Here is a 26926-nt window from a genome sequence, read left to right as displayed (position 1 = left end):
GCTGTGAGAAAAGGCTTTCTTTTATGTCCCTTTTGTTTGATTGGCAGTTACTTTAAATCTAAGTCCTCCATTCTGACCAGATCACTCATGATATTGAATACTTAGAAATTTGAATTTCCATCATTACAGCAACTACACTTCATAAGTACCTCATCTAGACTTGAAAAATTAGCTTGTTCTCTCTCCATTTGTGCTGTCTGACCTGCCGTGATCTCCAGCATTTGTAGTTTTCAGTATAGATTCCAGCTTCTGCAGTAATTTGCTCCGACAGATAGACAGGGTCTTAATTAATAAGGGGATCAAGAGAAGACAGAAGAATGGGGTTGAGAAACATATCAGTCATCATTGAATGGTGGAACAGACTCGACGGGCCAAATGGCCCAATTCTGTTGGTCTTTTGAAGAGAAACAGTGTGAATGTTTCTAGTCTGGAGGTGTCATACTGGACTCGTAATGTTAACTCAGTTTCTCTCTCCACAAGGGTCAGTTCCTTTTAACCTCCCAGCTCACAAGTTGGGAGAATGAGTTGCCCCCTTTTGGTTATTAATCTGTGGGATGTGAGTGTCCCTGGCCACACCGACATTTATTGCCCATCCCGAACTGCCCAGGAGAAAGTGGGAGTGAGCCTTTAAACGTGCCAAATGGAAGAAAAAGTGGCAGAGTGCTAGCAATCATTAACTCGAGTGACCTCTGCACCCTGTTTGCTGCGTGCTCCGTGGGACAGAATCTGATAAGAGAGAGAAAGAGAGAGCGAAAAATACAAAAGCCAAAAATCCCGCGAAAGCACACAGGTGACAGCTTGGTTTGCCATTTGCACCCTGCTGAACCAGTAATCCCAGAAAGTTCCACTTTATCTTCTTACAGCTCCCTCTCTGTCTGTCTCTTTTACTTTCAATCTGTCAACACCCTTTCACACTTGCTTGCTCCACCCCCCCTCCCTCCTTTATGTGACTGATCTAACCAGGTTGGCCAGGCACCTGGGTTTGAACAGTGTTGAGTGAGGGTGGATGTGTCATGTGTTTATGGGACTGCCTTCCAGAGCTTTTCAAATTCTTTAACAACTGAAGAAGGAGGCGGGCTCGCCCATACTGGCTTTGTTTTCTTTAACAGTAAGCCTTTGACTCGTACTGAGAAAAGACGTGCATGTAAAAGCTCTACAGAGCCTGTATCCTGTAAAGCACCCCGTCCACACCGGGAGAGTTCAGGTAAGCCTTTGGTCCGTCTTACCCAGTTCTGCTTCCTCTCTCGATCTCACAATCATTGCTGCAACAGAATGCTTGGAACTCTCCGGAACTTTTTAGTGGAGACTCTTTCCCTTCAAATTTTTAACTTTAATTAACAGTAGCTCTGTCCCTCTCTTTTCAATTGCTGTCTCTCCCTTCTTGCTGACTCTCGGTTGGAGTAGAGAAGGTTCTCGGGTTACTCATCACTCCCTGTCTCCCTGCTCACCTCTCAGGGAGAGACAAGAAAACAAGAGCACTTTGAAATGAATGGACAGGTCGCAATGGAGCTCTGTTTTGCAGTGGTCAAACCAGTTCTTATGACTGGCAAGCTTATTATCTTTTCCACCTGGAATTCCGAGATAACAAGAGCTAGTAGACCCTTCAACCACTGAAGCTTCACACTCTGGTCAAATCCTGAGCTACAGATTAAGGCAGGGGAAAAAAGTCTTTGCTGTCTATATTCTCGCACCAAGCCCTACTCACTTTACATTCCTTGAGCTCACCAGCCTAACATTGGTTCCCAGTTCACCAAATGTCTCTCACTTAAAATACTTGTCTTTGTCTTTAGATCCTTTCTAGGCCTTGGCAGTATCTAGTGATTTTGGAAAAGATTTGTAGCTCAGGTTGAGGTTCTGAGTGTAAGTTTGCTCGCTGAGCTGGAAGGTTTGTTTTCAGATGTTTCGTCACCATCATCAGTGAGTCTCCAGTGAAGCACTGGTGTTATGTCCCACTTTCTATTTATGTGTTTAGGTTTCTCTGGGTGGGCAAGATCATTTTTGTTCTTTTTCTCAGAGGATGGTAGATGGGGTCCAAATCGATGTGTTTAATGATAGTGTTCTGGTTGGAATGCCATGCTTCCAATAAACACATCGATTTGGATCCCATCTACCTACCTAGAGAAACCTAAACACATAAATAGAAAGTGGGATATACCACCAGAGGCTCACTGATAATGTTACCTAACATGGTGACAAAACATCTGAAAACAAACCTTCCGGCTCAGCGAGCAAACTGACAACCTTGTCAGTATCTATTTACACCATCTGCTCCAGACAAACACTTGGTCATTCTCCAACTGTAGCCTTTGGCCTGTACCCACCTTCCTTCGAGCTTCCATTTATGGCTCGGCCTTCAGTTCCCTGGGCCTACACTTTGAAATTCCCTCCCTAAACCTCTCTTCATTTGAAATGTTGCTTAAAAAACTATTCCTTTGATTAAGCTTTTGTTTTAATGCCTCTTTATGTGGCTGTGTGTCAAATTCTGTTTGTTCCAGCCCCTGTGAAGTGCCTTGGGACATTTTACTGTGCTGAAGGTGCGATATAAATGCAGGTTGTTGTTGGTGTTGTTTACTTTTCTTTCTCTCTCCTTGTCTACTCAGACAAGGCACTGTCTACTCAGATGTTGGCACACTTTCCCCGCCTCAGCGCCATTCTGAAGAATGGGCCCAGGTCTTCAATGGGGGCTGCATTTTTAAAAAGCATTTCACAAAATGTGGGTGTTGCTGGCTAGATGGGCTTTTATTGACTGTTCCTAATTGCCCTTTGAGATGGTGGTGGGGTATTGGGCTGCAGGGACAGACACAGTGCTGCTAGGAAGAGTTCTAGGACTTTGACCGAGAGAGAGTAAAGGAATGGTAATTATATTAACAAATGAAGATAGTGTTTAGCTTCAGGGCCATGGGGCAACTTGTTGGAGGCATTGGTTCAATGCATTACCTGCTGTTATTCTTCAAACGATAGAGGCTGGAAGGTACGGTTGTAGGAAGCTTTGCTGAGTTATAGAGTCATAGAGTTATCCAGCACAGATACAGGCCCTTTGGACCAACCAGCCAATGCCGACCACGTTCCCAAACGAAACTAGTCCCACCTGCCTGTGTTTGGTCCATATCCCTCCAAACCTTTCTTATTCATGAACTTATCCAAATGTCTTTTAAATGTTGTAACTACCTGCATCCACCACTTTCTCTGGTGGTTCATTCCACACATGAGCCACTCTCTGTGTATAAAGTTGCCCCTCATGTCCTTCTTATGTCTTTCTCCTCGCACCTTAAAAGTATGTTCCTAGTCTTGTAATACCCCACCCTAGGGGAAAGACTCCTGCCATTCACGTTATCTATACCCCTCATGACTTTATAAACCTCTATAAGGTCACCTCTTAACCTCTTACACTCCAGTGAAAAAAGTCCCAGCCTATCCAGTCCCGCCGTATAACTCAAGCCTTCCATTCCCAGTAACATCTGGTAAACCTTTCCTGAGCCCACTCTGATATTATCCTTCCTACGGCAGGGCGACCAGAACTGGACAGAGTACTCCAGAAGAGTCACAGAGTCATAGAGATGTATAGCATGGAAGCAGATCCTTCGGTCCAACTCATTCATGCTGACCAGATATCTTAATCTGATCTAGTCTCATTTTTCAGCACCTGGCCCATATCCCTCTAAACCCTTCCTATTACATATACCCATCCAGGTGCCTTTTAAATGTTGTAATTGTACCAGCCTCCACCACTTCCTCTGGCAGCCCATTCCATACACATACCACCCTCTGCATGAAAATGTTGCCCCTTAGGTCCCTTTTATATCTTTCCTCTCTCATCCTGAACATATGCCGTCTAGTTCTGGACTCCTCTACTACAGGGAAAAGACCTCGTCTATTTATCTTATCCATGATTTTATAAACCTCTTTAAAGTGAACCCTCAGCTTCTCACATTCCAAGAAAAATAGCTCCAGCCTATTCAGCCTCTCCCTATGGCTCAAACCCTCCAGCTGTCCCAGCATCCACCTTGCTGCAGTGTCTCTGATGTATCTGCTACCATTGTCCCTATGGCTCAAACCCTCCAGCTGTCCCAGCATCCACCTTGCTGCAGTGTCTCTGATGTATCTGCTACCATTGTAAAGCAAACCTTGGGGGTGACAGAGATAAGTTTAACCTTGATATCAGCTGACAGCCAAAGGTGTAGACAGCAGACATTACTGGAGGAGGAGTGCAGGACAGGAAGCTGATTGGCTGTGGCCTTTGTACCTGAGGGTGCAGGAGTCACCTAGATTGAGCCTGAGCTGAACTAACATCGCAAAGACCAAGGTTTGGAGCTGGGATTGTCCTTATCCATGCAGCTGTGCAAAGTCAAGCTGAGGAACATATCCTTTACAATTATAGTCGTCGCATTCCAAACATAAACCAACTGAGACACTTTGATTTCAAGCACTAGACAAAAGGCAACCTAGAAAATGCTGGCATGCTTCAGAAAATGTCTCAAGAGCACACGAGGTAATCAAAAGCATTCATAGAGTATTGGATGCTATCTTAAAGAAACTGAAACGTAGAAGGCAGAAGGTTTAGCTTCAAATGTAAAAAGCATCGGTGATCAGAGATTACATTCCGTTCTGGGTATTGCACCTCAGGAAGAATGGGGCTCAGCACAGATTTACCAGAATGATATCAACAACAATTTTTTTTTCATTTTTATAGTGCCTTTCACAGAGTAAAATGAACCACAACATGTTACAGATGCTATTATCAAATACAATTTTATATAAGGATATATCTTAAAGCAATGGGGAAGGTGGGAAATTCCATAGCATATAGCCCTGGTGCTGTTGGTGCTGCCAGTGATGGTGTCATTGAAATCCACGATGTTTAACGTCAGAATTTGAGGCATTCAGATAAACAGCGGGCATGATAGTCTGGAGGAAATTAAGATGAGCAGTGAAGCATTGTGGGATTTGAAAGCCAGGATGAGACGTTTTTTGACATGGACAGGAAGAGAATGCCTGTCAGTGAGCAAAGGGGTGACTAGGACTTGGCAAGAGTTTGGACACGGGCAGCAGGTGAGCTCTGGTTTCCGGAGAGTAGACGCCGGGAGGATGACCAGGGAAGCACTGGATCGGTCAGTGGTGGTATGGTTAGTAAGTTTGCAGATGACATCAAAATTGGTGGTGTAGTGGACAACGAAGAAGGTCACCTCCAGAGTACAGCGGAATCTTGATCAGATGGGCTTATGGGCCAAGGAGTGGGAAGTGGAGTTTAATTTAGATAAATGTGAGGTGTTTCATTTTCGAAAGGAAAATCAGGGCAGGACGTATACAATTAATGTAAGGTCCTGGGGAATGTTGCTGAACAAAGCGACCTTGAAGAGCAGGTTCATAGTTTCTTGAAAGTAGAGTCGCAGGTAGATATGATAGTGAAGGAATCAATGCATCAATTAGAGGAGTTGGGAGGTTATGTTGCAGCTGTACAGGACATTGGTTACACTCATTTTGGAATATTGTGTGCAATTCTGGTCTCCCTGCTATAGGAAGGATGTTGTGAAATTTGAAAGGGTTCTGAAGAGATTTATAAGGATGTTGCCAGGATTGGAGTGTCTGAGCGATAGGGAGAGGCTGAATAGACTGGGGCTGTTATCCCTGGAGTGTTGTAGGCTGAGAGGTGACCTAATAGAGGATAATAAAATCATAAGGGGGCATGGATGGGGTAAATAGACATGGTCTTTTCCCAGGGTAGGGGAGTCCAATACGAGAGAGTAAAACTTTAGGGTGAGAGGAAAAAGATTTAAAAGGGACCTAAGGGACAACCTTTCATGCAGAGGGTGGTGCGTGAATGGAATGAGCTGCCAGAGGAAGTGAAGACAAGCAGGAGGCTGGAAGAACACAGCAAGCCAGGCAGCATCAGGAGGTGAAGTCAACGTTTCGGGTGTAACCCTTCTTTAGGACTGGAGGTCTGTGCAAGGGGAGCTGCAGATAAAGAGTGGGTGGGGAAGGGTTCTGGGTAGGGAGAGGGGCAAGGTGGGGAGGTGGGGATAGGTGAAGACAAGTAGAGGGTACTGTCTGGTTGGTAAATGGCAGGGAGCAGTGGAAGGGAGGGGGGAGGGACTGGAATGAGAGTTGGGGGATGGGGAGGGAAGTTATTTGAAATTGGAGAACTCAATGTTGAGTCCTCTAGGCTGTAAACTACCCAGGCAGGAAGCTGAAGTGTTGTTCCTCCAAATTGCGGTCTAATTCGTTATGGCAATGGAGTAGGCTGAGGATGGTCATGTCAGAAACGGAGTGGGAAGGGGAATTAAAATGGACGATGACTGGGAGGTCTGGTTGGCCCCTGCCGGCTTGGCTGAGATGCTCGGCAAAATGTCCCTTAGTTTACATTTGGTCTCCCTGGTGTGGAGAAGAACAGATTGGGAGCACCAGGTACAGTAAACTAGGCTGGAGGAGAGGCAGGTGAACCTCTGTCTCACCTGGAAGGCTGGATTGGGGCCCTGGATGGAGGTGAGAGTGTGGTGTGCTGAGAGGTTTTGCATCTTTTATGATTGTGGGGAAGGTGCTGGGGTTCAGTGAGGCGGGGGGGGGGGTGGTTGTTAGTGGGGATTGTGACGTAAACCAAGGATTGGCAAAGGGAACAATCCTTGCGGAAGGCAGAGAGGGGTGGGGAGGGGAGGATCTTCTTGGTGGTGGGGTCTAGTTGGTGGTTATAGAAGTGTTTAAGGATGATGCATCGGATGCAGAGACTGGTGGGGTGGGAGGTGAGGACAAGGGAGACCTTGACTTTATTGTGTTTGGTTGGGGGAGGTTCGAGCAAGGGAATGGGGAATGGAGGAGGTGCAGTGGGGGCACTGTCTGGATGACAGAGGGCGGAAAAGCACATTGTTCAAAATAGTGTTGACATCTGGGATTGTTGGGAGTGGAATGTGTCCTTGTCTGAACAGATGAGGCGGAGGAATTGGGAAAACGGGATACTGAGTGGGAGGAGGTGTACACTAGAGGAAGTGGTGGAGGCTGGTGCAGTAACAACATTTAAAAGGCATCTGGATGGGTATATGAATAGGAAGGGTTTAGTAGGAATGGGCCAAATGCTGGCAAATGGGACTAGATTCATTTAGGATATCTGGAAGGCATGGACGAGTTGGACTGAAGGGTCTGTTTCCTTGCTGTAAGACTATATGACTCTAAGTCTCAACCCAACAAATACAGAGTGAGGGTTTCTGCAGTAGATGAGCTGAGGCAGTGGCAGAGTCTGTTGGTGTTGTGGAATTGGCAGCTTTGGAGGTCAAACTGTTTCTTCTAGTGGGATAGTACAATCATTACATTAAAATTTGGGCCACTTGGGAGTGAAATCAGGTGACCATTTCTCACCCAGGCTGTGAATCAACTGGAGTTTTCAATAGTCGGTTTGATAAATGTTGGTTTGTTAAGGGTCTCAATGGATGAGGAACAAAGACAGGTAAGTGGAATTAAAGTATGGATCAGCCATGATCAAACTGTTTAGCTGGGGGGAGTGGTGATATTGTGGTAATATCACTAGAATCATGGCCAGGCAATGGCCTTGTGACATTATCACTAGACTACTAATCCAGAAATCTTCGAGTAAAAAGTGAGGTCTGCAGATGCTGGAGAATTCCTGATGAAGGGCTCTGGCCCGAAACGTCGAATTTCCTGTTCCTTGGATGTTGCCTAACCTGCTGTGCTTTAACCAGCAACACATTTTCAGCTCAGTACTAATCCAGAAACTCAGCTCATGTTCTGGGGACCTGGGTTCAATCCTCATCATGGCAGATGGCGAAATTTGAATTCAGTAGAAAAGCTGGAATTAAGAAGCTCATGATGACAGTGAAGCCATCGTCAATAGTCGGGGAAAACCCATCTGGTTCACTATGTCCTTTAGGGAAGGAAATTGACCATCCTTACCTGGTCTGGCCTCCATGTGATTCCAGACCCACAGCAATATGGATGGCACTTAATTGTCCTCTGAAATGAACTAGCAAATCATTCTGTTCAGGGGCAATTAGGGATGGACAACACGCAACACCTAGATCTCAGTAAAGAATTAAGAGAGCTCCTTTTATTATGACTGGTGGCTGAATATTTATTCTATGTGAATGTGGGATGTGGCACTGCTAGTTAGTCCAGTATTTATTGTTGATCCCAGAGTCTGCACGTTGCTGTGCCTCTGGGGTTGTATATAGACCAGACCAGGTAAGGGTGGCAGATTTCATTCCCTAAAGGACATTAGTGAACCAGGTAGGGTTTTACAACAATTGACAGTAGTTACTTGGTTAGCAGTAGATTATATTATTTATTATTCCATATTTTTATATTGAATTCAAATTTCTCCACTTGCCTTGGTGGGATTTGATCCTATTTCCCATTAGCCTGGGATTGTGGATTACCTGGCCAGTGATATTACCATGACACCACCTGCCCCTTTGATGTTATAGAAAGGTGGTTCCTTGCCTTTGTCACCAGCTCTCCGATGACAGGATGGACTGGTCTTCCCTGACAGGTGGAAACTTAAAAGCCCATCACCACTGTCTTATAGGGGGACAGTCTCCACCCTCTCCCCAATCAACCCATTCCATGCCATGGCCAATATTCATCCTTCAAATAACCTCAAAAAAAACAAGTGACCAGACATTGTCTGATTCCTGTTTCTGATCATGAGAAGGGTCATCTTGCTCAGTACAGGTAGGCTGTCACATAGAACACAGAACATAGAACAATACAGCGCAGAACAGGCCCTCAATTTTGCACCAACCTGTGAACTAATCTAAGCCCATACCCCTACACTGTTCCATCATTATCCATGTGCTTATCCAAGGATTGTTTAAATCTCCCTAATGTGGCTGAGTTAACTACATTAGCAGGGAGGGCATTCCATGCCTTTACCACTCTCTGAGTAAAGAATCTGCCTCTGACATCTGTCTTAAATCTATCACCCCTCAATTTGTAGTTATGCCCTCCTCGTACACGTTGACGGCATCATCCTAGGAAAAAGACTTTCACTGTCTACTCTAACTAATCCTCTGATCATCTTGTATGTCTCTATCAAATCCCCTCTTGCCCTTCTTCTGTCCAATGAGAACAGACCCAAGTCTCAGCCTTTCCTCATAAGAACTTTCCTCCAGACCAGGCAACCTCCTGGTAAATCTCCTCTGCACCTTTTCCAATGCTTCCACATCCCGCCCGAAATATGGCGACCAAAACTGTACATAATATTCCAAGTGCGGCCGCACTAGCGTTTAGTATAGATGCAGCACGACATTACAGCTCTGGAACTCAATCCCTCTACCAATAAGACCTAACACACTATATGCCTTCTTAACAGCACTATCAACGTGGGTGGCAACTTTCAGGGATCTATGTATATGGATTCCAAAATCCCTCTGCACACCCACACTACCAAGAATCTTTCCATTGACACAGTATTCTGCCTTCCTGTTATTCTTCCCAAAGTGAATTGCCTCACATTGATCTGCATTGAACTCCATTTGGCACCTCTCAGCCCTATTCTGCAGTTTATCCAAGTCCCCCTGCAACCTGTAACATTCTTCCACACTGTCCACTACTCCACTGATTTTAGTGTCATCCGCAAACTTACTCATCCATCCATCAATGCCTGCGTTCAAGTAATTTATAAAAATGACAAACAGCAGTAGTCACAAAACAGATCCTTGTGATACACCACCAGTAACTGGACTCCAGGCTGAATATTTTCCATCAACCATCACTCGCTGCCTTCTTACAGAAAACCAGTTTCTAATCCAAACTGCTAAATCACCTTTCATCCCATGCCTCTACCAACAACCTACCATGTGGAACTTTATCTAAGGTCTGACTGAAGTCCATGTATACCTGGTCAACTGCTCTACCTTCATCCACATGCTTGGTCACCTTCTCAAAAATTTCAGTGAGGTTTGTGAGACATGACCTGCCCTTGACGAAACCATGCTGACTGTCTGCAATCAAATTGTTGCTTGCTAGATGATTATTAATCCTATCTCTTATAATCCTTTTCAAAGCTTTTCCTATAACAGACGTAAGGCTTACTGGTCTATAATTATCTGGGTCAACTCTATTGCCCTTCTTGAACAAGGGCACAACATTTACAATCCTCCAGTCCTCTGGTACTAAACCTGTAGACAATGACAACTCAAAGATCAAGGCCAAAGGCTCTGCCATCTCTTCCCTAGAATCCTCAGAAAAATCCCATCTGGCCCAGGGGACTTGTCTGCTTTCACTCCTTCTAGAATTGATAACACCTCTTCATAACTAACCTTGATCCTTTCTAGTCTAATATCTCGTATCTCATTCTTCTCCTCTACAAAATTCTTCTTTTCCTGAGTGAAAACCAATGAGAAATATTCATTTAGTACCTCTCTGATCTCCACAGGGTCTACACACACCTTACCACTCTGTCTTTGACTGGCCCTAATCCTACCCTAGTCATCCTTTTATTCCTCACATACTTATGGAAAGCTTTAGGGTACTCCTTTATTCTACCTGCTAAAGACTGATCATGACCTCTCCTGGCTCTTCTTAACTCTTTCTTTAGATCTTTCCTAGCTAATCTGTATCTCACCATCGCCTCATCTGAACCATCTCATCTCATCGTCACATAAGCCTCCTTCTTCCACTTAACAAGAGATGCAATTTCTGTAGTAAACCATGGTTCCCTTACCTTATTACTTCCTCCTTGCCTGACAGGGTCATTATCTATCAAGGGCACGCAATATCTGTTCCTTAAACCAGGTCTACATTTTGATTGTCCCCATCCCCTGCATTTTGTAAGCCCATTCTATGCATCCTAAGTCTTGCCTAATCGCATTATAATTGCCCTTCCCCCATTGATAACTCCTGCCCTGTGGCTTGTACCTATCTCTTTCCATCGCTTAACTAAACCCAACCGAATTATGGTCACTTTCTCCAAAGTGCTCACCTACCATTAAATCAAACACCTGGCCTGGTTCATTACCAAGCACCAGATCCAGTGTGGCCTCCCCTCTTGTCGGCCCTTCAAAACCCTTCTGCCCACATTGGACAACATTTATGATGTCTTCAAGGGTGCTGCCGTTCCAGTCTTTTTGATGCACACAGAACGTACTTTGAAAACTTTTAATATATCCATCATATAAGGTTGGCCCATCTCATTAACACAAACATAACCTGCCAAACGACATGTCTATCTATGCAATTCAGGGGAAGTGGGATTATAGGAGTCTTAACTCCAGACTTGTTCCTCAGGTTTAGGATAATGACTGATGATTAGATCCAGTGTTGTAATGGCCTGTACGACTGCAAGTAAACACTTTATTTTGTTTGAGGAATGGAATGCTAATCTTGAGGAAGAATAGAGGGGCGGCAGATTCATGGTTGTGGTTTCTCCCAGCATTCATCTCCTCACCAGAAGGAGTTGATCAAGTCACAGCCATAATCAATTTGCCTGACAAGCTGCTAGCATCCCACATAAGCATCTGGCTATTCAACTGTGGAAGTGTCACAGTTAATCCTGCCTTTAATTGGGTTAGCTGCCACTGGGCATAGGTGGAGAATGGAACTCATGAGTCTCTGTCTCCACAGCCCCATGGGCACTGAGCCCAGTTCTCCCAGTGAGACAGTAAACTCAGGACACATCAATGCGACAAATAAACATCTTTCCTTGTCGTTTTGTGTGCAAGTATCTCCTTCCAAACACCTGACCTGCATTGCTTTAAAAGCTCCAATCACCTGCCTTCTAATGTGTTTTCTGCTAAGAATAATGAATTACAGGAGACGTCTGGAATTACATCCAGTGATCTGCTCCAAACCCTTCCTATCCTCTCTTAAACACTGCGGTCAGGGCTGAGCACTATACTGAGTGTGAAGACTCATTCATATCAATGAAATGCCAGCACATTTCATGTGGAGAAACGTTATGGAACAACAGACTGAAATATGAAATAGAGAACAGATGACTTGTTGCTTCACTAAGGACTAGTCTCGGCCCAGGAGCAAAGTCGTGATGTTTCGCTGCAGGGAAGAAGCTGAGTATAACTTGGTCCATTCCTCCAAGGCCCCACCTCGTGTGGGTGATTGATCCTAACAGGCAAGTCTTGGTCAAAGGAACTGGTGTCAATTACAGAAGTGTTATGGCTGTTTGAAAATGTTAGGCTACCGGTCAGAAATTCCCAGTAAAAGCCTGTTACAGATTGTTACAGCGCAGTACAGGCCCTTCAGCCCTCGATGTTGTAAATAATATATCTGAAAATAATCTAATGCCCATCTAACCCACACCATTCCATTATTATCCATATGTATGTTCCATGCCCATTTAAATGCCTTTAACGTCGGTGAGTTTACTACTGTTGCAGGCAGGCCGTTCCACGCCTCTACTACTCTCTGAGTGAAGAAACTACCCTTGATATCTGTCCTAAGTCTATCACCCCTCAATTTAAAGCTATGTCTCTTTGTGTTAGCCTTCACCACCTGAGGAAAAAGGCTCTCCCTGTCCACCCTCTCTAACCTTCTGATTATCTTGTACGTCTCGATTAAGTCACTTCTCAACCTTCTTCTCTCCAATGAAAACAGCCTCAGTTTCCTCAGCCCACAGATTTTCCACCGCTGTCAGTGTTATAGCTTGTCTGGAACAGTTGGCTCTTGGTGCAGATGGCTCTGGAGTAAAGTCTTCAGTACTATCGCCGGAATATTGTCAAGGCCCATAGCCTTTGCAGGATCATGTAGGCCAAACTTTTAAAGGCATTTGAGAACCAGATGGGCTTTTCAATGACAATCGACAATGACTTCATAATCACTATTAGACAAGTTTTAAATTCCAGATTTGTTAACTTCCATTTCTTTTTAAGCTTATTTTGCCTCTATGGTACACCCAGAGTGTGAGACCGATGTGCATACTACAGAGAATAATGTCAGACGATTTATTCAATGTGTTCCCCACTCTGAACCTAAACCACAGGATCCATGCCACTCAGACAATCAATTTGATCTCACCTGGAGATTTGGTATAATTTCTACACGGGTTTGGAGTATTCAGGAAAGGGGACAGTATTTCACTGCACTGACCCTGTTACGTGATTCCATCTTACTGCTTAAATAAAACTGATAAGAAAGAATTATACAACAGTGCATTAATTTTCATAAAAATTAGATTTTGTGTTTTTTTCATGCATTTTAATGCCTTTGTTTCCCTGTATTTCTCTGGAAGCCTAGAGTCCTGAGGGCTGTTTTTAATTTAAATCTATTTTTAAAGCTCATTTTGTAGACAGCTGTCTGAGATTCTGAAGAAATGAAACATAATTGACATTTCCCAGATTAATAAAGCTTTGAGTTGGTTCTGGTCCAAAATAATTCTGTTGGTATCAATATTAGACACTGAGTAAAACTTCCTCTGCACTGTTCCATCAAACACTCCCAGAGCAAGTACAGCACAAGGTTTGACATAGAGTAGAGCAACACTGATCCTTTACCAAACCTGCAATCTTGTGACAGATGTGAGAGAGTTACCAGTGAGGCATTGCTGGCAATGCAGACAGATTTAAAATCCTGAGGCTAATATAGAGCTCAGGAAATCATGAACAGGTTTCCTCAATGTTGAAGTTTCTATATGAAAGAATGTGACATACGTATCTCAAATGTATACAGTCAGAATGAAGATGGTACAGACATGTGTACAGCCCCAACTAATACTTTGGGACACCAATCTAATCCTGGCTGACAGCAGAATATGAATTCAATTCAATACATCAGGAATTGAGGGCCAGCCTCAGATAAATACCTTTAGGAAAGAAAACCTTTACCAGCCTTGGTTACATGTAATTTAAAAGGGACCTGGGGGTCAACTGTTTCAAGCAAAGAGTGGTACGTGTATGGAATGAGCTGCCAGAGGAAGTGGTGGAAGTTGGTACAATTACAGCATTTAAAAGGCATCTGGGTGCGCACATGAATTGGAAGGGTTGAGAGGGATATGGGCCAAAATGCTGGCAAATGGGACTAGATTGGGTTGGGATATCTGGTCGGCGTGGACGGGTTGGACTGAAGGGTCTGTTTCCGTACTGTACATCTCAATGATTCTATGATTATGTTATAATGTGAATGATTGCAGATTAGGAATAGTCAACACAACTAGAATATCATAGCTACACTTCAAACATAGTGCTCATTAGAATAAAGATAGACATTTGATAGACAATGGCTTGTCAGAGTAAGTCATTTCTTTCAGGCAGAATGATGGAACGGAGCTGGTCACCTTTCAACTTCAGTAAACTGTGTAAAAATCAGTGAGAGGTATTTGTGCAGAACCGTGTAGCTCCTGAAGTAAAGGCTTCAGTTACTGGCAACCACAGCAGAGGTGACACCAAGGAGGTTCCTCACACAGTGAGTTGTCATGGTCTGGAAGGTGCTGTGTGAAAGGGGACCAGATTCAAGTGGTGATTTTCAAAAGAGAGTTGGACATGTGTTCAAAGGACACAATTTCAGGGCCAAAGGGAGGGAGGGGGATTGGCGGGAGAGGGAGCGGGAGGGAAACTGGTTCGAAACAGATGGGAGGGGGACTGGTTGGAGAGGGACTGGTTGGAAAGTGAGAGTGGGACTGGCTGGATAGGGAGAGGGACTGGTTGAAGAGGGGAATGGAGAGGGGCTGTTTGGAGAGGGACAGGGAGAGGGACTGGTTGGAGAGAGAGAGAGGGAAAGGAACTGGCTGGAGAGGGGGAGGGAGGGGAACTGGTTGGAGACGGAGGGGGAAGGGGACTAGATGGAGAGCGACAGGGAGAGGGACTGGTTGGAGAGGGAGGGGGAGGGGAACTGGTTGGAGATGGAGGGGGAGGGGGACTAGATGGAGAGGGAGAAGGACTGGTTGGAGAACTCCCTGATAGAATTAGCATGGACATGATGACAGACCTGTCTTGTTCTGTGCTGTTCTATTCTGTTCCATGAATGAATTTCACTTAAAATTGACTGAGCTTTCTTCAGTGGGCCTGGTGTTGTGATATACTCTGTCTAATTGCCCGTCCAGTTTATGATATGTATCTTACTGCTCATGGTTGACCTGCAGGAGGTGTACTTGTAAATGCTGAAACAGTTGAGAAAGTAACTAATGAGTAATTATTCTCACTGAGCTGCAGATCAATAGCACTGAGGTACAGTTAGGAATGCAGAGGGGAGGGTGAAGAAATCTTTATGTAAAGGGAGGTAGAACATGAGGCATTTTAGCATAAGAGACTGAGTCACTCGTAGTATTTAAGAAGGAATTAGAGAGATAGTTCAGGATGAGAAATCAGGGATTGAGCAGGACATTGGGATGAAAGTGACACTGAATGAGGTGTAGTGGGTTAAGGGTTTGTGTGTGGGTGTGTATTCTTCCCCCATTTCCAATATTTTAATAACTCGGAAACTAAAATGTTCAACCAAAGGAAGAAAACATACCATTACTGTTACTGTTTCTGTGATTTCTTTTCCTCCTGATTTTGCTCAGAGCATTTTCCCTGAGATTAACCTGGGACGGCATTCCTTGCTGTTGTTCATTCAACACAGGTCAGCCTTGAGGTGAAGGTGAGTTTCTTCCCTGTCCCCGGTAACTCCTGTGTGATGGCTGATACTAACAGAAGCCAGCACTTGCTTTAATAGTACCCTCCAAAATGGGAACAAGGGAATAACATCCCTCTTCCCAACCATCCAGGGATTACATGTATTAATCAGGACAGAGCAATGACTGAGAGTTACAACTACATGACTGGCTCAGTGGCCGTGCTGTCATGTGGCTGCTGGGCCAAGGTATTAGCTGTTCATGGATCACCATTTGACTGGCAGTGTCAGGAAGCAAAATTGGCATAAACTTTTACCCTTTAAACATCAGACACATGATAGATTGTGATGTTACTGTCGGTGTTTCTGTTTATGGTATAGACTCTGTGAAAGGAGATACAGGAGCAGGTGCTATCTCCATGCTGTCCGTGTCTGTCAGGTACAGACTTGGTCTCCAGTGCTGTCTGTGTCTATCAGGTACAGACACTGTCTCCAGTGCTGTCTGTGTCTGTCAGGTACAGGCACGGTCTCCAGTGCTGTCTGTATCTGTCTGGTACAGGCACAGTCTCCAGTGCTGTCTGTATCTGTCAGGTACAGGCACGGTCTCCAGTGCTGTCTGTATCTGTCAGGTACAGACACGGCCTCCACTGCTGTCTGTGTCTGTCCGGTACAGACACTGTTTCCAGTGCTGTCTGTGTCTGTCAGGTACAGACACGGCCTCCAGAGCTGACTGTGTCTGTCAGGTAGAACATAGACATAGAACATAGAACAATACAGCACAGAATAGGCCTTTGGCCCATGATGTTGTGCTGAACATTTGTCCTAGGTTAAGCACCCATCCATGTACCTATCCAATTGCCGCTTAAAGGTCACTAATGATTCTGACTCTGCCACTCCCACAGGCAGCGCATTCCATGCCCCCACCACTCTCTGGATAAAGAACCTACCCCTGACATCCCCCCTATACCTTCCACCCTTCACCTTAAATTTATGTCCCCTTGTAACACTCTGTTGTACCCGGAGAAAAAATCTCTGACTGTCTACTCTATCTATTCCCCTGATCATCTTATAAACCTCTATCAAGTCACCCCTCATCCTTCGCCGTTCCAATGCTTCCACATCTTACCAAAGCTTCCACATCTTTCCTAAAATGAGGCGACCAGAACTGCACACAGTACTCCAAATGTGGCCTTACCAAGGTCCTGTACAGCTGCAACATCACCTCACGACTCTTGAATTCAATCCCTCTGCTAATGAACGCGAATACACCACAGGCCTTCTTACAAGCTCTATCCACCTGAGTGGCAACTTTCAAAGAGCTATGAACATAGACCCAAAGATCCCTCTGCTCCTCTACCTTACCATTAACCCTGTATTCCGCATTCTTATTTGTCCTTCCAAAATGGACAACCTCACATTTGACAGGGTTGAACTCCATCTGCCACTCCTCAGCCCAGCTCTGCATCATATCTAAGTCCCTTTGCAGCTGACAACAGCCCTCCTCATGATCCACAACTCCACCAATCTTCGTATCGTCTGCAAATTTACTGACCCACCCTTCGACTCCCTCTTCCAAGTCATTAATAAAAATTACAAACAGCGGAGGACCCAGAACTGATCCCTGCAGAACTCCACTTGTAACTGGGCTCCAGGCTGAATATTTACCACCTACCACCACTCTCTGACTTCGACCGGTTAGCCAGTTTTCTATCCAACTGGCCAAATTTCCCACTATCCCATGCCTCCTGACTTTCCGCATAAGCCTACCATGGGGAACCTTATCAAATGCCTTGCTAAAATCCATGTACACTACATCCACTGCTCTACCCTCATCCACATGCTTGGTCACCTCCTCAAAGAATTCAATAAGACTTGTAAGGCAAGACCTATCCCTCACAAATCCGTGCTGGATGTCCCTAATCAAGCAATGTCCCATCCCTCAGTACCCTTTCCATTACTTTGCCTACCACCAAAGGAAGACTAACTGGCCTGTAATTCCCGGGGTTGTCCCTATTCCCTTTTTTGAATAGGGGCACAACATTCGCCACTCTCCAGTCCCCTGGTACCACCCCCGTTGACGAAAAGATCATTGCCAATGGCTCTGCAATTTCCTCTCTTGCTTCCCACATAATCCTAGGATATATCCCGTCAGCCCCGGGGGACTTGTCTATCCTCAAGTTTTTCAAAATGCCCAACACATCTTCCTTCCTCATAGGTATCTCCTCTAGCTTACCAGTCCGTTTCATACTCTCCTCTTCAACAATACGGTCCCTCTCATTTGTAAATACTGAAGAAAGGTACTCATTCAAGACCTCTCCTATCTCTTCCGACTCAATACACAGTCTCCCACTATTGCCCTTGATCGGACCTACCCTCGTTCTTGTCATTCTCATGTTTCTCACATACGCATAAAAGGCCTTGGGGTTATCCTTGATCCTACCCGCCAAAGATTTTTCATGCCCTCTCTCAGCTCTCCTAATCCTTTCTTCAGCTCCCTTCTGGCTATCCTTTATCCCTCCAATGCTCTGTCTGAACCTTGCTTCCTCAACCTTATGTAAGCCTCCTTCTTCCTCTTTACTAGACATTCAACCTCCCTCATCAACCAAGGTTCCCTCACACGACCATCTCTTTCCTGCCTGACAGGTACATACATATCAAGAACATGTCTTATCTGTTTCTTGAAAGAGTTCCACATTTCAATGACATCCTTCCCTGACAGCCTATGCTTCCAACTTATCCTCCTCAGATCCTATCTTGCTGCATCGTATTTACCCTTTCCCCTATTGTAGAACCTACCCTGTTGCACGCACCTATCTCTCTCCATAACCAAGGTGAAAGTCACAGAATTGTGGTCACCATCACCAAAATGCTCATCCACTAACAAGCCTATCACTTGTCCTGGTTTGGTACCAAATCCAATATGGCCTCCCCTCTGGTCGGAGTTAGAAAAGCTTCCTGGACACACTGCACAAACACCGCCCCGTCCAATCTACTTGATCTAAAGAGCTTCCAATCAATATTTGGGAAGTTGAAATCGCCCATGACTACTACCCTGTGGCTTCTGCACCTTTCCAAAATCTGTTTCCCAATCTGTTTCTCCACATCTCTGCTGCTATTGGGGGCCTATAGTAAACACCCAACAAGGTAACTGCTCCTTTCCTATTTCTGACTTCAGCCCATACTACCTCCAAAGGCAGATCTCCCTCGAACTGCCTTTCTGCAGCCATTATACCATTTCTAATTAGCAACACCACATCCCCTCCTTTTTTACCACCCTCCCTAATCTTACATCTGTAACCAGGAACCTCCAACAACCATTCCTGTCCCTCTTCTATCCACGTTTCCGTGATGGCCATAACATCGTAGTCCCAAGTACCGATCCACACCTTAAGTTCACCCACCTTATTTCTGATACGCCTTGCGTTGAAGCATACAAACTTGAACCCATCTCTGTGTCCGCAAGTATTCCCTGTCAGTGCTACCTTCTCCACAGCTTCCCTACATTCTTGGACATCTTGAAAAACAGCTAACCTACTTGCTGGACTACAAGTCCGGATCCCATCCCCCTGCCAAATTAGTTTAAACCCCCCCGAAGAGTGCTAGCAAACCTACCTCCCAGGATATTGTTGCCCTTCTGGTTCAGGTGCACCCGTCCTGCTTGTACAGGTCCCACATTCCCCAGAATGCAGTCCAATTGTCCAAATACCTGAAGCCCTCCCTCCTAAACCATCCTTGCTGCCACGTGTTCAACTGCACTCTTTCCCTATTCCTTGCCTCACTGTCACGTGGCACCGGCAACAACCCAGAGATGACGACTCTGTCCGTCCTAGCTTTTAGCTTCCAGCCTAACTCCCTGAGCTCCTGAATGACGTCCCCACCCCTCTTCCTACCTATGTCGTTGGTGCCAATGTGCACCACGACTTCTGGCTGCACACCCTCCCCCTTAAGGATTCTGAAGACACGATCCGAGACGTCTCGGACCCTGGCACCCGGGAGGCAACAAACCATCCGAGAGTCTCGCCCATGTCCACAGAACCGCCTGTCTGTCCCTCTAACTAAAGAGTCTCCTGTAACTAGCGCTCTCCTCCTCTCCCCCTTTCCCTTCTGAGCCTCAGAACCAGACCTCGTGCCAGAGACCCGGTCACTGCAGCCTACCCCTGCTAGGCCGTCCCCCCCAACAGTATCCAAAGTGATACTTATTGTTGAGGGAAACGATCACAGGGGATCCCTACACTGCCTGCTTCCTCCCCTTCCCACCTCTAACTGTTACCTAGCTACCTCTGTTCTCTGGCATAACTACGTCCCTGTAGCTTCTATCTATCACTCTCTCAGCCTCTCAAATTATTCTCAGTTCATCCAACTCCAGCTCCAGTTTCCTAACACGGTCTGTGAGGAGCTGGAGCTGGCTGCACTTCCTGCAGGTGAAGTCAGCAGGAACATCGGTGGTCACCCCTACCTCAAACATCCTGCAGGAGCAACATTCCACTGCCTGCGCTGCCATAACTCTACACTTAGTCTCTACACTTAGGTTCAGGCATGTTCACAAGTGCTGTCTGTGTCTGTCAGGTACAGGCACGGTCTCCGGTGCTGTCTGTGCCTGTCAGGTACAGACACTGTCTCCAGTGCTGACTGTGTCTGTCAGGTGCAGGTATGGTCTCCAGTGCTGTCTGTGTCTGTCAGGTATAGGCACAGTCTCCAGTGCTGACTATATCTGTCAGGTACAGACACTGTCTCCAGTGCTGTCTGTGTCTGTCAGGTACAGGCATGGTCACCAGTGCTGTCTGTGTCTGTCAGGTACAGGCATGGTCTCTAGTGCTTTCTGTGCCTGTCAGGTACAGGCACATGTTCACACTCTTACATACACATGTTCACACTCTCACATGCACACGCATGCACGCAAACAATTTCTCCCAAATAAATACACATACAACACTCACATACATATGCAATATCTACTGTTTGAAAACACACACACACACACACAAAATCTCTCTCACACTCACCAACACATGAGTTCACACACACAAGCTCATGCACAAATGCAAAAACACGTGCACACGTTTAACACCGACATATATCTGAACACATGGATGAACATGCTCACGTACATACAAACTCTCAAATGCACACACTATGTAGAACACACCCCACTCTCTGACACGAGCATGATACATATGAAAAGACACACATGTGAACACTTGTGGGATGATGTCATTTAAAGGTGAGCTGGAGCAGGAAGCTTTTCTGAGACTTCCTCCTCCAGCTTAGAAATCCAAAGGTTACATTCACTGCTTTGATTCTAACACTATGCTCTGAAGGGAGCAGATTGAATGAGCTGTGCATTGAGACTGTCTTGTACAGACAGCTGTGCCCATGAGACACAATGTGACATGGGAGACTCCAGTTTACCAACTGAATGAGCAGTGTATGGGTGAGGCTGCCTAAGGTCAGTCAGAGAGGTCACCTGAGCTACAGAAACTGTCCCAAACCAGCTTGAGTGAGGAAAACTACTGTTATATTCAAAGCTGTTTGGATCTGGTGTTTCTCACAAAATGACAGACGCTAAATACTTTTGGTCATTCTTGGAGAGACTCTCCATGGCCCAGAATTATCTCCAGCCCTTAATTATTGACCACTTCTATTTTATTTCTCCTCTTCCCATCCCAGATCCCTTGCAGCCAAACCCCTCTCCGGCCTGATTGAGAGACAGGTTCGCTGGCCCAGTTTCACTAAAATGTCATCTCTCTCTCTCATTCAGAACCGAGAAGGTGTTTAAAGCCACAAATGTGGCGTTTCCTGTTTGCTGATTCCCCCTGTTTCCTGCTCTGTCCAATCTTAGTGGGGGCTCAATCATCAAAACACTTAACCTGTGAGAGTCTGGAGACACCTCCCCAGATCAGGGAAGGATAACAGGAGGTGTGCAGAGCATTGATGCTTTTCAGAGAATTCTTACAGCATGAAAGGAGACCAGTCATTCTGTGCTGTCTGCTAATAGACGTCAGCTAGTCCCAATCCCCACCCTCAATCTGCAACCCTGAACCTTTCCCCCCTCAGGGGTTAACATCTCCTTTGTGAAATCTCCTGTCTGACCTGCCTCCACCATATTCTCAGGCAAGGCTGTTCAGTCACTGTATTCTTCAGCAATCACCTCTGGCTGATAGAGTAAATGGAGAGATTGTATGCATTGGCAACCAGAACATATAGATGAAAGATGACAGGTGAGCAAATCAGAGAGGTGAGGGAACACTTCGATTAGTGAGCTGTATTGATGAGCTGAATTCAATTCAATAATAACCTACCAAAAGGAAACAGGAGGAAAGCTTGATGGGGAATAAAATACAGAGCTACATTGAAAGAGCAGTGTGAGTGGATTTCGGATAACTCCACCATTAACCAGCAGAGGCACTATGGCTGAATGGCCTTGTGCTGTTTTGTAATGTTTTATAATTTAATGGTTTTATACGGTGCTTTTCACAAGGTCAGAGTGTCCAAAGTACTTCCCAGTCAGTGAAATACTCAATGTCATCACTGTTACAGGAAATGCAGCAACCTATTTGTATCCAGCAAATTCTGTGGAACAGGAATTGAGCAGTAATCTGTTTCAGAGGTTGTTGATTACGATGGCCTAAATAAATACACACATAGTCACAGCACTCTCTCATACACATACACCAACACACACAGATACACTCACAAACATACAGTACTGTAATGCGTGCACCCACTCTCACAAACATACAGTCTCACTCTCATGCTTGCGGACACACACAGACACATACCGAAATGCACACAGACACACACAGATACATACACATCCAAAGATATACACACAGATATAGACACACACACGCAGACACGCACACAGACACATACACATACAAAGATATATACACAGATATAGACACGCTTATGCAGACACACACAGATACATACACATACAAAGGTACACACACAGATACACACACACACACATATGCATACTCACTATTTCATCACCCCCAACACACACGCCCATACACACACAAACACACACACACACACACACACACTCTCTCACATGCACTATGCACTCACACGCATGGACAGTCTCACACAGACACATGTGTATACGCTCTCACACAATCCCCTACCCTCACTGCTGAGTGCCAGGTAAATGGGACTCTGTGGCATGCAGTAACAGTTGGATTTGCATGTACCTCAGACAAAGAGCCTATTCAGCTGCCCTATTCAAACAGGTATCAAGCCAGGGATCTTCTCACTGGCTGGGCACTGGGCAAGGAGCCAGGGTTGGAGGGGGATGGTGGGGGAGTTGAGGAGGATGCGGTGGCTCGGTTGTTGGACTGTCAGCAGGGAGGCAGGTTCTGACAATGCCTCTGGAAGCTGTGAGTGGGCTCCTCACCCGACCCTATACCAATGCTGAACACTGAAGCATCTGTAACTAAGTGAGCCCATCTGTAGAGTACAGGAATCTGACAGCTTGTTCTTCTCATTCTTCTTGACATCATCCCTGGAGTGGCCTCCAAACTGTGTAACATTCTCCACTCATTGGCTGCCCTCTATCTCCCCAGTCCACATCCTGTGAGAGACAGAGAGAGAGTGTGTGATGAGAATTGAATGAAAATGCTATTGAAGTGTAGCGCTGTTCCCGTGAGCAAACTCCATCCACTGAGCTGCTGCTTAGAACATTTGACTTCTCCCCTCAGTGAAACATTGTAAGATACTCACTGCTCAAGCAACGTCTCTGATTCGATTCCTCAGACCCCCTTCTTTCTCCTCCCATAGCTACCAATTTTGAGAACAGGACAAAATTATTCAGACCCTCAAACCTTTCAGGAGGGGATATTCCAGTTTTTCCAGTATTCTTTGGTGTGCAAGGATGACTCCCCACCTCTACACTCCCCTTCCCCTCATTGTCCCCCTCTCCTCTTCTCTGCTAACTCGTCCCACAAAGATGGTTCCCCTGGAAATGAATTTTCTGATTTGACGGTGAGGTGTCACCATGTTCATACTGATGGCTCTCCATGTGGGGGGAGGGACTGGTGGCTATTTTACAAAACCACCACTTGCAAAGTTAGCAGCTGAGTAACGTGAGAGTGCAAGGAACTGACAGAGTGGGATTGTTTTCGAACAGTTCACATTACTCCCCAGCTCAGACGTGCCTCTGAGCGTGACTGTAATCTGTCCTTCTCCACGCCTCCCAGGCCTCTCCCCCTCCTCCTCTTTTTGACCCTGTCTTGCCTGCAATGCTGAAACATCAATCTCCTGCCTTTGTCTGCCTGTCTCACACTCGAACAATGGGAACAACCTGAACTCTCTCTGCTCACTATGCAGCTCCCGGCTCCTATTTCTCAGAGTTTGATACATTTGTCCTCCAACATTCACACTGGAGCCAGTGGGAGAGTCTAAAAACCAGGATACAGAAGACACATCAGGATCTGACCAATACAACCTGATACTAGTTCATTGAACTGGTGTTGCTTGCTTGACAGCAGCTCTCAAACCCATGACCTCTGACCCCTGGAAGACAAGGGCAGCTGGGAATACTGTCGCCCCCAAAATAAACACAGGAAGACTTACATTCACGTAGCATCTTTTACATCCCTCAGACATCACAAGTACATGACAGTTAATGATATGAATTCAAATAGTAGTTGCTATTGCAATTAGATTAGATTAGATTAGACTTACAGTGTGGAAACAGGCCCTTCGGCCCAACAAGTCCACACCGACCCGCCGAAGCGCAACCCACCCGTACCCCTACATTTACCCAATTAGGAAACATGACCCATTAATTTGTGCACAACCAGCTGCCACAAAGCCTGGTGATGGTGACCAGGTAATCTGGGATCGGAGAATCAGATATTGGATGGGATACCGGAGGGAACAGACACTGAAACAGAAATCGCTGGAGAAACTCAGCAGGTCTGGCATCATCTGTGGTAGAGAAAGGAGAGGAAAACTCAGAGAGAAAAACGCTCTTTCTCTCCACAGATGCTGCCAGACCTGCTGAGTTTCTTCAGCCATTTCAGATCTCCACTGGTCTTTGTTTTATTACACCAGACATAACTCCATTGGTCTACTTGAAAACAATACTGTGGGATCTACCTGAGATGGCAACAAGAGGTCTTAGTTTGAGCACTCATTTGGGAGACAGTGCAGGATTCCGCAATGTCGGTTCAGATTTCCCACCCTGTGTAAAATTCATCTGTTTCTATTCAAAGGTTCCTCTGAGCCAGTTTACAACCCAAAAGCAACCTCCTATCTTACCCTGCAACTTCCTTTGGCACAAGATAATCAAAAATGATGTCCAATCAATATCCTGGGCCCAAGTCCCCTCGCCTGGAAAATGTAGCTGAGACAGCTTCTCTTCATGTGGACACATGCCTGACTGTAATTCTTTGAAACTCCTATGAGCCACTGCCTTAAGTGTAAAATGCTTCTTCTTGTTGGCTGGAATCCTGACAAAGCCTTACTCGTCCCCTATAGCCGTAATCTCCTTCAGCTCCATGGCCCTCTGCAACTGACAAGCTCCTTCACTTCAGGCCTGGTGTATCTCCCCTATTGTCATCACCACCACAGACTGTTATCTTGGTCAGAATTCCTTTTCTCTCTCTCTCTCTTTCTCTCCATTAAGAGGCTGAATCTCTATGCTTTAAGGAACAGATGGAAATCTCTCTTTATTTGGAAAATTCCTCCTCCACGAGATTCCAGTCTGTTACTCTCTCTCCTGTTTTTGTTCTCAAAAGATATTCTGGGGAGATTAGTAACACGAGAGCTGCACTATCTTCTTGACTGAATTACACTGCACTACTTAAGAGTCAAGGAGTCAGAGAGATTTACAGCATGGAAACAGGCCTTTAGCCCAAGTTGAAAATGTGTTGCTGGTTAAAGCACAGCAGGTTAGGCAGCATCCAAGGAACAGGAAATTCGACGTTTCGGGCCAGAGCCCTTCATCAGCTTTCCTGATGAAGGGCTCTGGCCCGAAACGTCGAATTTCCTGTTCCTTGGATGCTGCCTAACCTGCTGTGCTTTAACCAGCAACACATTTTCAGCTCTGATCTCCAGCATCTGCAGACCTCACTTTTTACCCTTTAGCCCAAGTTGTCCATGCTGTCCAGTTTTCATAATTAATCTAGTTCCACTTGCTTGTGCTTGGTCCATATCCCTCTGTACCTATTCCATCCATGTACCTATCCAAATGTTTCTTAAATTGGAGGTGTAGTGGACAGCGAAGAAGGTGACCTCAGATTACAACAGGATCTTGATCAGATGGGCCAATGGGCTGAGAAGTGGCAGATGGAGTTTAATTTAGATAAATGTGAGGTGCTGCATTTTGGGAAAGCAAATTTTAGCAGTTCCTATACACCTAATGGTAAGGTCCTTGGGAGAGTTGCTGAACAAAGAGCCCTTGGAGTGCAGGTTCATAGCTCCTTGAAAGTGGAATCACAGGTAGATAGGATAGTGAAGGAGGCGTTTGGTATGCTTTCCTTTATTGGTCAGAGTATTGAGTACAGGAGTTGGGAGGTCATGCTGTGGCTGTACAGGACATTGGTTCGGCAACTGTTGGAATATTGCGTGCAATTCTGGTCTCCTTCCTATCGGAAAGATGTTGTGAAACTTGAAAGGGTTCAGAAAACATTTACAAGGATGTTGCTAGGGTTGGAGGATTTGAGCTACATGGAGAGGCTGAACAGGCTGGAGCTGTTTTCCCATGGAACATTAGAGGCTGCGGGGTGACCTTATAGAGGTTTACAAAATTATGAGGGGCATGGATAGGATAAATAGACAAAGTCTTTTCCCTGGGATGGGAGAGTCCAGAACTAGAAGTCATAGGTTTAAGATGAGAGGAGAAAGATGTAAAAGACACCTAAGGGGCAACTTTTTCACACAGAGGGTGGTACGTGTATGGAATGAGCTGCCAGAGGAAGTGGTGGAGGCTGGTACAATTGCAACATTTAAGAGGCATTTGGATGGGTATATGAATAGGAAGGGTTTGGAGGGATATGGGCCGAGTGCTGGCAGGCAGGACTAGATTGGGTTGGGATATCTGGTCAGCATGGACGGGTTGGAACGGAGGGTCTGTTTCCGTGCTGTACATCTCTATGACTCGATGACTATAAATGGCAAAACTGTACTCGCCTCCAGCGCTACCTCTGGGATCTCGTTCCAGACACTCCCCACCCTGAGTGTGACAACATTGTTCCTCTGGACGCTTTTGTATCTCTCCCCTCTCACTTTAAACCTATGCCCTCTAGTTTTAGACACCCCTCCCATTGGGGAGAGCTATTGGCTACCTTGCTTATCTATGCCTGCCATGATATTATAGACTGAGAGAAAGTGAGGATTGCAGATACTGAAGAGTCAGCGTCGAAAACTCATGATGAAGGGCTTATACCCGAAATGTTGACTCACCTGCTCCCTGACC

At 45.6% G+C, this 26926-nt stretch overlaps 1 protein-coding gene across 1 annotated transcript in view; it reads left to right on the top strand.

Moving 5' to 3' along the window:
* Window positions 1-1122: 1122 nt before the first annotated feature.
* Window positions 1123-26926, top strand: part of plch2a (phospholipase C, eta 2a) — a 422301-nt gene continuing 396497 nt past the window's right edge. The window contains exon 1 of the mRNA XM_060851834.1: window positions 1123-1204. The gene's annotated coding sequence lies outside the window, so the exon portion shown is untranslated. The remainder of the gene's footprint in view (window positions 1205-26926) is intronic.

This window comes from Hemiscyllium ocellatum, chromosome 37 (genome assembly GCF_020745735.1).
Source record: "Hemiscyllium ocellatum isolate sHemOce1 chromosome 37, sHemOce1.pat.X.cur, whole genome shotgun sequence".
Classification (NCBI taxonomy): Eukaryota; Metazoa; Chordata; class Chondrichthyes; order Orectolobiformes; family Hemiscylliidae; genus Hemiscyllium; species Hemiscyllium ocellatum.
The sequence above is the reverse complement of the archived record's forward strand: the minus strand, read 5'-3'. Positions and strand labels throughout refer to the sequence as shown.